Consider the following 12,707-nt stretch of genomic DNA (forward strand, 5'->3'; position numbering starts at 1 on the left):
AAGAGACGACCATAATTTACAGTTATTATACGCGGTGACCCCGCAAAACACCCACCGGACCGGCGCGGGCGCTGTCAACAAAAAAACACCTAAAAACTACACACGGGAAAAAAACACAAAAAAATCCAAATGAAAAACAACCTTAACTTTCGAGATTTAGAGTCGAAAATAGAGTGGAGAAATTACGGGAGCTGCGAGCGTACGATACGAAAAAGGAGCTTTATTTCAGAAGTGAGAAAGCCTAAAGTGAATTATGGTAATGAATTCCAGTCACGCTCAAGCGATTTACAACCTTAAGTTTCCATGTTACGGTTGAATTTAAATTGAGGTCATTTTTTATTTTTCAAAAAAGGAACGATCTCGTTTGGCGGGCGTACCTGCGCGGACGCTGCTACATTCACAGCTTATTTTGTCTGTTTCTTGTCTAATATAATTTGACCTCTATATTTGTAATAACTATTTTGTGGTTGGGGGTCAAATTAATTTTGTTTTTGTTAATGTGCTGGTGAATAGTACAGAAGAGCCTGTATTTATGGCGCCTACGGAACCACGTGGAATGGAAGTTAAAAACCTTGTTAGAAGTTCGGGGCGTTCTAATTTAGTCTGGTTTTTTACCGGAAATTCTGATTGAAGCTTAATTTAATCTGTGATATCGTGACTAACTATAATGTAATACGTAAAGGGTAAATCTAAACCATTATCCTCTCTAAATTACATCCTATTGTTCAAGTAGAATCTTTATTACTTTTAAATGAGACTCTATTGTAGGTAAAACATGATTTTATTGGAAGTAAAGTTACGCGCCTATCCGTATTTGTACGATAGTCATTTTTCATACTTGCTTATTTGATAAGCCAATATTTACGAGTAAGAAATACTCTTTTTTTACGGTAGGTAATACATTCAGGAGTTCCAATGGAACTGTTTGTCCATCCATCCCTAATTCCTTACTAATATTGTAAATGCGAAAGTTTGTCTGTCTGTCTATTAGGGACCTCTTTACGCTTAAAACGCTGAACCAATTTAGATGTAACTTAGTATACTTAGAGATAGTCTGAGGCCCGGGAAAGGACACATGGAGTTGCCTTTTATATAGGCTCGCTTTTGCTCTTTCTACCAAATTTGGTAATTACTTTACTGTTGCTAGAAAAAGGATCAAACAGAAATTACACAACAAGCGGTGCCATTTGCATCCCAAAAGCAGCCCAGGGACCTTTCCAGCCCTTTTGCAATCTAGTCCCAAGAATTATATCTTCTTCTTCCTTAGTCCCTTATTGCTGAGGATCGCGACCATGTATGCTCCGTCTCCACAGTGTGCGATCATAGGCCATATGGGTCACGCACTGCATGTTGCCGCTAACCACCCTCTTCACAACATCAGACCATCTCGTGGGTGCTTTTCCTCGCGCTCGCTTGCCTTTATTTGGCCCAAGATAATCTGCCTTTCTAGGTCATGCTTAATGCAAGGATTATATAAGGAACCCTAAAACACGTAATTGTATGAAACACATACATTACTACGTATAATAAAGTGTTACTCATGTATTTTGGGAGTACGTCTCCCACGCAGTTTTTTATAGCCTCAGAATATCGTATAATTTATTCTATGATCGTGTAAACTGTCCGATATATGACCAAGTTAGTTAGTTAGTTATCACCATTTTAAATGGTTATTACTTAGTGTTATTTATTGTCTTGGGAAAAAATTGACGATTTATGATGTTAGGATGGACGAAGAACTAGATTTCCATTGGCTGATAGAACTGTGCCTGTGTCTTATTCATAAAACAAGTTTTACTTAAAAAACCAAGTTGCCAAGGAAAGTCTTTGTTAAATTATTAAGCAAACTTATCACCATTTTAAATGGTTATTACTTCTAGTTGTTTATGTCTTGGGAATGAATTGGGGATTTATGATGTGATTTTAAGATGGACGAAGAACTAGATATCCATTGGCTGATACAACTGTGTCTTATTCATAAAAACCAGTTTTACAAAACAAGTATTGTTAATAAAAATAAATATATTATTTTTACTTCATTATCTTCCGTCATTCTTTCTGTTATTTCTGATTCCATCATTCTAATCAATTCACCGTCAGTAGTAATGTCAATACATTGACATAACTACAATACTGAAAGAAGATATTTAAATTAACTTCATTACTTGCCGTCATTCCTTCATGCCAATCCCTACACTCCCTACAATCACTAAAAATGTCATTCCTTCTTAATGTCGTTATTCATGATAGTGTCCCGGCCCATAATAGAGGCGTGTTCAGTTATTTGTGAGCACCTTGACCGCATTATATCGATAGCGACTGTACCTACGCAAATGTTCATGTAACATGGCCCGTAATAGCCACTTAACAGGCGTATCTAAATCCCTGGACAGGAATGATCGATGCAGCAGATAATGATATTTGTGTGATATGCTTTCGATTTGACACCGCAGATAGCGTATCGTGTCGTGATGCATTTTATACGGAATTGTAGGCTTTTTGTGGTTTTATAATTATAATTGTGACGTTCCACGGGTAGAGGTACCTTATGGCGGTTGGAGCGCCGTTAACAATAGCGTAAGCGCCAACCGCCACCATAAGGTACCTTAACTCGTCGAACGTAGTTATTAGAACTCCGAAATGAAATAAAAATATGTATTATTTTGGTGCTACTATTCGATTCTGGTTTTGTTTGGACACTTTGGACATTCATAAGCATCTAAATGCCTAAATGGTATAGTCTAAAAGATTTAGAATTTTAGGTACCCGTTCAATTTGCATCTTGATCTTGACCTTTTTTGCTATCTTTTCTGTGAAGGAAGCCACCTCCGAGGAAGCCACAGTGAAGAAACCTGCAAAACTAAATCTGCGAAAAGTCGAAAACCCAAGTCAAATAAACCGAATGAAGATAAGTTTACCATACCCCATGCCAATTCTATAAACCCTTGTAAAAATCCGTCAACTTGTAATAATCCTCAATAAAACGGATCGATGTCAACAAGATACGTTATCTTATCACTTATCAGGAAGACATACAAATCACGCCCGTTCCTGTTGTCAAAATTGGGCTAAACGCCATGTTTACACGAGGCTTTATCTCGTACAGTTCAAGTAACAAATAAGGCGCCACCACATTGGCGTTAATGTATTAGTTTGCCCTACTCCTCTTCCTAATCGTTCATAGAGTACTACAGTCAAGTGTAAAAATATGGGTGCACACATCATACTCAAAAATATGTCCCATAGCACTTTTGAACGCGAATTAAGAACTATGGGACATATTTTTGAGTATGATGAGTGCACCCATATTTTTACACCTGACTGTACAAATGTGGTTGCACACTGTGGCAGTGGAGTAGTTATATCTGTCTGTACACATTAATTACGAGTAAATATGTATTAATCTGTACAGACAAAACTACTACACTGCTAAAAGATTGCACACTTGAACTACATATGTCCTTACAAAAAATTGTCAAAACGGGACAGTTTTTGACCTCGGTCTCTGACGTATCACAGGCGTTTATTTAAAATTCTGACAGCAAAAAAGCAACTCATTGTTCGCCTGTCAGTCTGTCAAAACCCTCTTTCTCACAAACGTGTGAAGAAGTCATCAGGTAAAATTTATATTTATATTAACAGTCAGGTTTGCAATGGTAATGGAAAAAATGTGTGTGTGTAAAAATTAAATCACAGGTCAACAGGGGTCATTTGTTAAATTACAGGTCAAAACGGATCATATTTTATACAATTTATTAAAAAATGTGTGAGACATCGGAAGCTACACACATAAGGTGTTCAATTTCAATATACAGTAAATCAACGCGTACACCATCCACACAGTTAACTGACAATATGTATACCCTATTGCAAAGAGATAAGGTCTATTTGTGACAAACCACGGATAAAGGTACCTTACGGCGGTCGGCGCTTACGTCGTGTAGCACCGCAATAGTATCGGAGCTAGGTACGTTAATAATAGTTTAAGCGCCAACCTCCATAAGTTAGGTACCTTTAATGTCACATTTATGGTGAAGTGATGAACACACATTTACACTTAGTGATTAGATATTATTAGTTGGGCCTTATACTTTGGAAAATAGGTCATAATGCTTAGAAGAACAAGGTGATTATCATGTAGCATTTTGACTATTGGAGATTTTTTTACACCTATAGATTTATTACATGGTATTTTAACATCATTAACGTCAATATGGTAACGAATGATATTCTTGAAACTTGCGTAGGTATTAAGTGTTTAACTTAGTTTGACTCTCTGTATATTCGTCTCAAATATATTGGAGCATCGTTTCTAAGAACGTAAGCGCCAAATGTACGGTTGTCCCTTTTATAAGAAATAAAATTAAAAAAGAGTATTCTGCATATAGGCCTCTAGACATATTCTGATTGTAATAACAGGTTATAGATTTGATCTAGACTGATATTTCTTCAACCAAAAACGTCACTTTTGACACTGACAGATCATATCCATATCACAATCGGAATACGCCGCCAGGGCTCTTTCACAAGTCAATACAACATACAGAAAAGTACGAGTAAAATAAGTATCAGTAGCAATAAAAACGTACAAAAACACATTCAAGTTTCATATGTCATTCTACTGGACATATCTCGAACATCGCTCTTGCGTTTTTGTAATTAGGGATATAATCGATTGATTGGTAGCCATGTTGGATTGTCAGATGCCAAGATAAGGGTAATTAAGGTCCTTAAGGCAATGGTATTGGCTATCAATTATATTAAAGGTAGTGAAATATTGTGGGCTTATAGGACGGGATATTTTTGAACAATTATTGCTAAGGTGAGTGCACAAGTGACAGTTGTCATGGCAGGTGCGTATGTGACAAAGATGTTTTATACTACTAATGGCATTGTCGATAACGTGTTTGTTTTGTTTAATTACTTTTTTTGTAAGAAAAATGTTTTACGTGTTACGAATCTGGACTTTCATACTAATCATAATACATACATATATAACTGTTTTAGAACAATTCGTCTACTTATGTTTTGCTTTTCGTCGCATATGTTGTCATATTGTCAATTGTGTAATATTATTGACAACTTATAATGTATGCATCATTATGAAGAAGTCTGAAATAAGTGAATTTTATTTATTTGGGGAGTTTATATGTTTACTATCGAATTACAAGGTGTAAAACATCACGTTACGTATATGTATTTATGATCAATTTCTAAGATTTCTATAAAAAATTGGGATGCATATTATAAACATAAATAGGTACTAATATAATCTTCAAACAAGCCCGTGTTATACACTCTATGTGTACTAATCTTTATTCAGACGTATCTTTTGAAGCGTATCGTTGCATGCAAAATACATTTTTATTAAAATTCTTTGCCATATCAATATGAAATGTAACTGTATGTAGTAACCATTGCCTTTTTCGTACGTAGTTATTCATGATATTAACATATATCTATTAAAAATGTATCAATGCTTCAGTTTTATTTATTCACTATGGTCTCAGTAACATGGAAATAGAATACATCCGATAGTTTGGTATGGATTTATTTAGGAAACGATGAATAATTATGACCATTGTTGACTGACTAAAGCTCAACTAATACCTGTCGCTAATCTTGGATTTCAATTTAATACGGTTTTAATTTTTGTAGGATAAAAAAGAAACGTCTATAAAGTTTTTCTTTAATAGCCTATTTTGTGTCCCACTGCTGGGCAAAGGCCTCCCCTTTCTTCCGTCACTCATCACGGTTTGGTGTATGTTCCCGCCAGTCGCTGCAAAAAGCGTCAAGGTCATGAAAGTACATATAATGTTTAAATAATGTTGTTTTCCAGTCATACATCCTTTTACAAGACTTTACATCATTGCAAACCATCGTAATACATTACCATAAATACCATACATAACGTCCAAAACCCTAAAATTAACACCTGTCAACACCATGTATTACCGATAATGTAATCAACACACTAACGCATTACCTTCTTGCGTAATCTAGAACATCTGACGACTCCTTAATTACACATGTTCATTCAAGTTCAATGGTTCATTTTTTTACATGTATCCTTACGGGCCTAATTAGCATTTACGTCGCAAGTGTCGCAACCTCGCAACATAAGCGCCAACCGCCTTTATGTTCACCTTTTCTGCGGAAAGACACATGATCGTAGCTTGTAGTGTGCATCGATTAGTGTTATTTAAGACACTTGTCGCATAATTAATAATTATCAGACGTAAAAAAAGTCTAACTAAGCATTGATGTCAGCCAATAGGAAAGATGCAAACTAGACAGCTGTAGAATATAAGGAGGAGCTGTTTATAAATAGGTGTAATTAAAGAACATTCAGAAATGTAAATAAAAAACATTCAAATTTCGACATTGGTCGTGCCGCAAAATATACTACATATATGGGCGTTTACGATGCAAAATGTAAAGTAAGTTTTCACGCTAACATCCATACTTAAACTTACCATAAATGCGACAGTAAATCTGTCCGTCTGTCTGTTACCTTTTCACGCATAAACAGCTGAAACGGTTTAGATGAAATTTGGATTTGGATATTCTGAGTCCCAGGAAAGGACTTAGGATAGTTTAATCCCGTAATTATTCCTTATGGGGTGGAAATTAGTATGAAAGTGATATATGGAAATACTAGTTCTACTTCTACGCAGATGCAGTCATAGGCAGAAGTTAGTCTTTAGTATAACATAAGCGCCAACTTTTAAATACGCTTTACAAAGAACAACGAGATATCAACATATAACACGAAAAGTTTTTTGCTTTTACATACGCATAAGTATATCATTGTCAAAGATACAAGATAGCAAACATAAGTTCTTCGGTTGTATAAATTAAATTCTTATCGTGTCGACACGTACGTATATCGCTTTTTATCGATAATTTAATTAACATGGGCACATCGTCGTTGTAATCGGTATATCGTTATTCTATTGAATTTGTCTCCACCTTTCGCAAATGTTTCTGCAATTACTGTCCTTTAAAGTTCTGTATTTATCATTATCACATGTCGTAGAAAAAAAAAACGTGCTTCTACATGTCGATTTTAGACTTTATTAATACGGTTTAAGATTGAAATTAGATTGTGTTTGTGTTGGGATTAGGGCTTTTCTTTGAATTGCAACATTGTACGAAAACACATATCTTGATGTAATTAAAAACACAAGACCCAAAGGCTATTTTATGAAACAATGGTGTCGAAGTAATTAAGTTTTTTTTTTTAAATTATGTCTGATATTTTTTGCAAATTAAGCATAGCGCATTAATTTAAGTTTAACTGAAACATATCCCTTAATAGGATAAGTACTAATGTTTTTTCAATGGAGCGTAATGAATAGGAAACCAGTAGAAGTTACTAAGAAGACTTAGCCAACTTTGAATTAAAGTGACTTTATTTCAACGCATAACGAAATTGTTTCCAACTTCTTATTGTTTTCAGATTGATTGTTTGTTTCTTTTTCTTTATTGTTTATAGCAAATGTGTTTACAATAAAATAGAAAGTTATTTATTGTCAGAAAAACATTGTTTACATTTAGGTATTCACTGTGACCCCGACACTAAGCCGAGCCTGTCCTGCCGAGTCTACATCGTCAGGTGACAAGCAAAACTCACTAATAACTAAAAAAAAATTAAACAACAATCAACCTTCTTTTAGTACTAATATGGGTCACTATGGCTATGAACTTGTGGTGGTACTTAGTGACTTTTGCTTGTCACCCATATGACGACATATGATTCCTAAAAAGCAAGATGCGTGCGATAAAAAAACATTCAATTGCTTAATGTTAGAAAATATATTTAGTGTTTAGAAAATACTAGCAACCCGCTCCGGCTTCGCACAGGTAGTTCAACCAATTTACTCAAACCCTTTATAAATTATACACCTAAACCTTCCTCAAGAATCACTCTATCATTTTTGAGTTTATCGCGAACAAACAGACATACGCGGCGAGGGACTTTGTTTTATAAGGTATAGTAATTGGCGCTTACGTCTTTGTGCCCATTATTCAAAATAACGTAAGCGACAGTAGCCCTTTTTGTCCGTCGCGACACAAATGTCCCGATACGTCCATAGCTGATTATTGATTAAATTCCAAAACGTAGTGTTTTGACAGCCCGCCATGTTGCGTTTGACATGTCCGTAACAAGAATTTAATCAACGCTTCCGTTTGTGAAAATTCCGAACATGCCCTGTTTAGGGTTGTCACTTTGGGCACATAAATAATAGTAATACTAGAGTTAGACCAAAAAAAGTCTGCAGCGATTTTGATAGCCCACGCAGTGCAAGTGTTATTAATACGTCATAATTTCATAGACGATTCACGTTTAAAATAACACTTGCACTGCGTGGGCTATCAAAATCGCTGCAGACTTTTTTTGGTCTAAGTCTAGGTACAGAAGATTCACTCTCGTTACGATTAGGACAGATATGACCGCTAGGTGGCGTCAGCGCCACGCGCGGCTTAAGGCTGTTGCAAAGCGACGAAATCGCGGAGTATTAAGCCACGCCTGCGTTGGGTAGTTTGGGTTATCGCTGTCTCAGTGGAAACAGCTATTTCTATACGTTGTTAACTATGTAATTACCTACTAGTAGTATAGTAATTGATTACATGTAGATTGTAAAAAAAAGAAAGATGGCAATTTTTTTAAATTCTCCCATTGACGAAATTGACCAGTGCAGTGGTTCCCAAACTAAACAAATATTCGACGAACATTTCTTCCGTCAAACAAGGCCGTTAGCGCCCCCTGGTGGTACCCTGTAATTGTTACAATCCAAAAGGACCATAATTGGTCGCCGCGGGCATAATGCGCCGGTGACTCAGGGTTCCCAACTCCTTAAAACACTAAGAAATATACCTTATAAAGTTGTTTTAGTATTGGTGGCAAATAAGCGTACATCCTTAAGGTAAACGGTTGCCGTAGCTTATGGACGCTTGCTGCTCCCTTCCAAAAGTCGCCGCAGGCATAATGCGACGATGACTCAGGGTTCTCAACTCTACACAACACTAAACATATTTCATTTTTATACAACGTCGGTGGCAAACAAGCATAAGCCTGATGTTAAGCGATCACAGTAGCTTATGGACGCCTGCAGCTCCAGCGGTGTTACATGCGCGTAGCCGACCCTTTAAAAACCTTGTACAGGTTTTTTAGACTACAAATAAAGTGGCAAATATATTAAAAAAAATCTATTTAAATATAAACTATATTGAAGCGTCAACTAGGTGCTATTTATCCAGCAAAATTCACTCGTATCTCTTACCAATGATTTGCCCACTATATTTTCTTTAGAACTTGGCCAAGACAAACAAATCCCTTTTCCATCCTAAGTTGATTTGTCTCCACAAACATTTGTTCTGGTCAATCAAACGGTGCTTTCCTTTCACACTTACTCTTATCATGGCACCTTGCTTGGGGACTTTGCTAGAAAAGAAAGTGATTCTAGTTTAGGGGTATTCCACGAGACTGTCGCTTACATAACGCTTTTGCCTTGTATGGCAGCTACCTCAATAAAATACGTGAATCTCGAGAATATACTGCCAATTTGTTAGCCAAGTCATGAAATATTACCTGACCCAATATCGCTTACTCAGCATTTCCAGAAGTATTAGAAGAATTGCGTTATGTAAGCGACAGTCTCGTGGAATGCCCCTTTAGTAGATATTAGCAATTTTGCTAATTTCCCCATTTTCTTTATTCACCTTTTTTTTTCAGAAAACTGACGAATCGTTTTTTACTTTCATCCCTAATTTAATGAACACTATAATCTCAATGTATAATTCTAATTAATTTTAATGTTTCATGAACTATTAAATATTGTAAGCCAATATTTTGACGCATATTTCACAATTAGATTTTTATATTTATATATTTTTGTACTTACTTATTAAACTTTTAATCAAGTTAATATTGAAAATTAATTTTTAAATATGATTTGCACCAAATTTTAATGTTATATGTTAATTTTTTTATTCAAGAATTGTATTATGTAAATTATTAGATTTAAGATATAGTTATAAGAGTGCTATGCCCTTGCTTCATGTTTGATCCAGAAATGAAATACCGTAACACCTTGTAAAAACAACATGAAGATGCAATAAATATACTGAATACCTTACAGATATGAGTTTATGGCGCTTGAATATACTACAGTAAACAAATAAATGAGTTTTTCCTTTTTTTATTATTTATTTCCGTTAGTGCCAACCCTAATGCACGCATGGTCGGTTGCACACTTACTTGTTACTTGTGGGAATCACGCCGTGTCTAGACACCTTTTTACGCTTTTTTCAATACTGTCTACTTTCTCTACGTACAATCTGTAATCATGTGTAATCTGTGGTAATCCGTTATCAAACACCGATCGAGCGGCGTTCGAAATTTAAAAATTTGAACTTGATTTCATTAGCCTCAGTGCTTCTCGTGATTTGGGTATTGGGGGAGCGAGATGTAACATGAGTAATGCTACCAATATCAAATTAAGAACAGTTTTTATAGTTTGAAAGTCGCGCGCGTTGTAATGTGCTACTGAGAAAATAAATGAGACCTTCCACGGAGAAAAGGTACCTTATGGCGGCTGGCGCTTACGTCGCATAGTACCGCAATAGTATTGGAGCGGCGTTAATAATAGCGTAAGCGCCAACCGCCATAAGGTACCTTCACCCGTGGGACGTCACATATTAGGATTAGTTAGATTTTAATGTGTAACCTTAGTACAAAAATACCGTTTGTAGACATCATCACCAACCTAAATCGATCCAGGTTCCACAATATTGTGTTAGTGTTGTAGGACCAGAAGATTTAGTGTATACTTCTATACATATAATATATAATACATATATGCAAGTTAAAGACTACAATAATGTAGTCTTATGGGAATTGAGAATTTTAAACACCACTCATTTGGTCCGCATAGGATTTAAACTTATATACAATTTTTTGTTGATATTTTAGCTTGATACAGTAGTTAAGCTGTCCAAACCCACCTCCAAACTAACTTATTATAACTTCACATTATTACTCATACCTATCTCCTCCAAAACAAACCTAAAAACAATTGAAACATGATGTCCAGGAATCTCAAACACCGACAAGTATGGAAACCCAATCATCCATCCAATAATGACCGATCTAAAAACCTGATACGCCACCACTTCCCAATTACAATACATCCTATCTCCCATACAAACTCCAACTACTTACGACTTTACCAAAATTAGGTAAAAGTTGTTACGAAACGTCCTATCTACCATATAGAACTACCCTATTTACGACTTTTCCAAAAATAGGTGAAAGTAGCTACGTAGTTTAAAACGGCGGATGTATAGAGCAAGGCAAGGGCGCTTACGACGTTTTGGAGCGAGCTGGTCGGAATAGGGATGTGCCCCTGTTTGGGGTAAACACGTGCAAGTGGGGCTAACTGATTCGGACTCATCCAATTACGAGCGTCCTTATGTCTGTCTGGGGCACTATCCTCAGAGTTGGGATAGCCATCGACATTATTTAAGGATAAAATATCCTGAAGACGATGAAAAAAAAAACATGTTCAGATGCTTAGCCACTACCACTATTCACAATTTTTTTCTATAGAAATTCTAAAAAAATATGTAGGCGCCAATTTTGTGAAGCTTTCAACCAAAAGGTACCACTTTGTCGATTGTCGATAAGGTTGATTTCAAATTGAAGCTATATGGAAATAGCGCTTTATTGGCAACCGACAATCGAAACCGAAAGCGACGAAATCGCGGAGTGTGCCACGCCTGTCTAAGGTAGAAGACAAGTAATCTAACAATACTTCATACCTAAAAGTTGGGTTCATAATTGTACAAAATCTTATAAACTATGAAATTGTGTCGAACCTATAGTAAACTACAGAGATAACTGACCCCTTCGCAAACAAGTTTTTATGCAGAAGGTCAGTTATCTGTGCAGGCCCCGTAGACAACATGCCAATCGCACGCTCCGCGGCGAACGAAACGCAACTGTCACTGTCACGCTAATATGGAAGAGTGATAGAGAGACGCAAAGCGATTCGATGGCGAAGCGCAAGCAGTTGTCACCTTGGCTAGGCCGCCAGTTTACTGTACACGTTTCGATTGTCGAGGGACATGTCGGGTCAGAATATCCCCCCGACAATATCACTTAAGGTGTCGAGATTTCAAACGGCCCATTGGTCCAGTAATGGCGCAAATAGAGGAAATTCGGCATTTGGATTAATGTAAGCGGAAACCTGATTTGTTATCGGCTATTATAACATCTCGATTCGAAAAGGACTTAAGTGATTTTTATTGTTAAGTGACCTTTTGTAAATATTTTGTCTTATTTTTGTCCGAAAGAGATCGAGTTGATCTGGATTCTATTACGCTAATAAAATTATTACATTTTAAAATTCATTTTATGTAAATCATACGCATGTAAGGTCCGACCTAGTCTCGATCTCGGCGAGAAACTCTGCCCATTTTGGTCGAGAGCCAAGACTGAATCTCGGCTCAATTTTTGGCCGAGAATGCCGAGATCTCGGTCGGACCTTATTCGCATCACAGAATAAATAATAGTACTAGGTACAGAAGACTCACTCTGTAACAAAACGCGTCTGTTACGATCAGGACAGATATGGCCGCTAGGTGGCGACAGCGCCACGCGCGGCTTATGGCTAGCCACCAAAATTGGTGTGGAACGGATG

General features: G+C 36.5%; 1 protein-coding gene across 2 annotated transcripts in view; it reads left to right on the top strand.

The window, feature by feature from the left end:
* Nucleotides 1-12,707, top strand: part of LOC134801470 (protein pangolin, isoforms A/H/I/S) — a 234,364-nt gene that overhangs the window by 106,766 nt on the left and 114,891 nt on the right. The window lies entirely within an intron of this gene.

Source organism: Cydia splendana, chromosome 22 (genome assembly GCF_910591565.1).
Source record: "Cydia splendana chromosome 22, ilCydSple1.2, whole genome shotgun sequence".
Lineage (NCBI taxonomy): Eukaryota > Metazoa > Arthropoda > Insecta > Lepidoptera > Tortricidae > Cydia > Cydia splendana.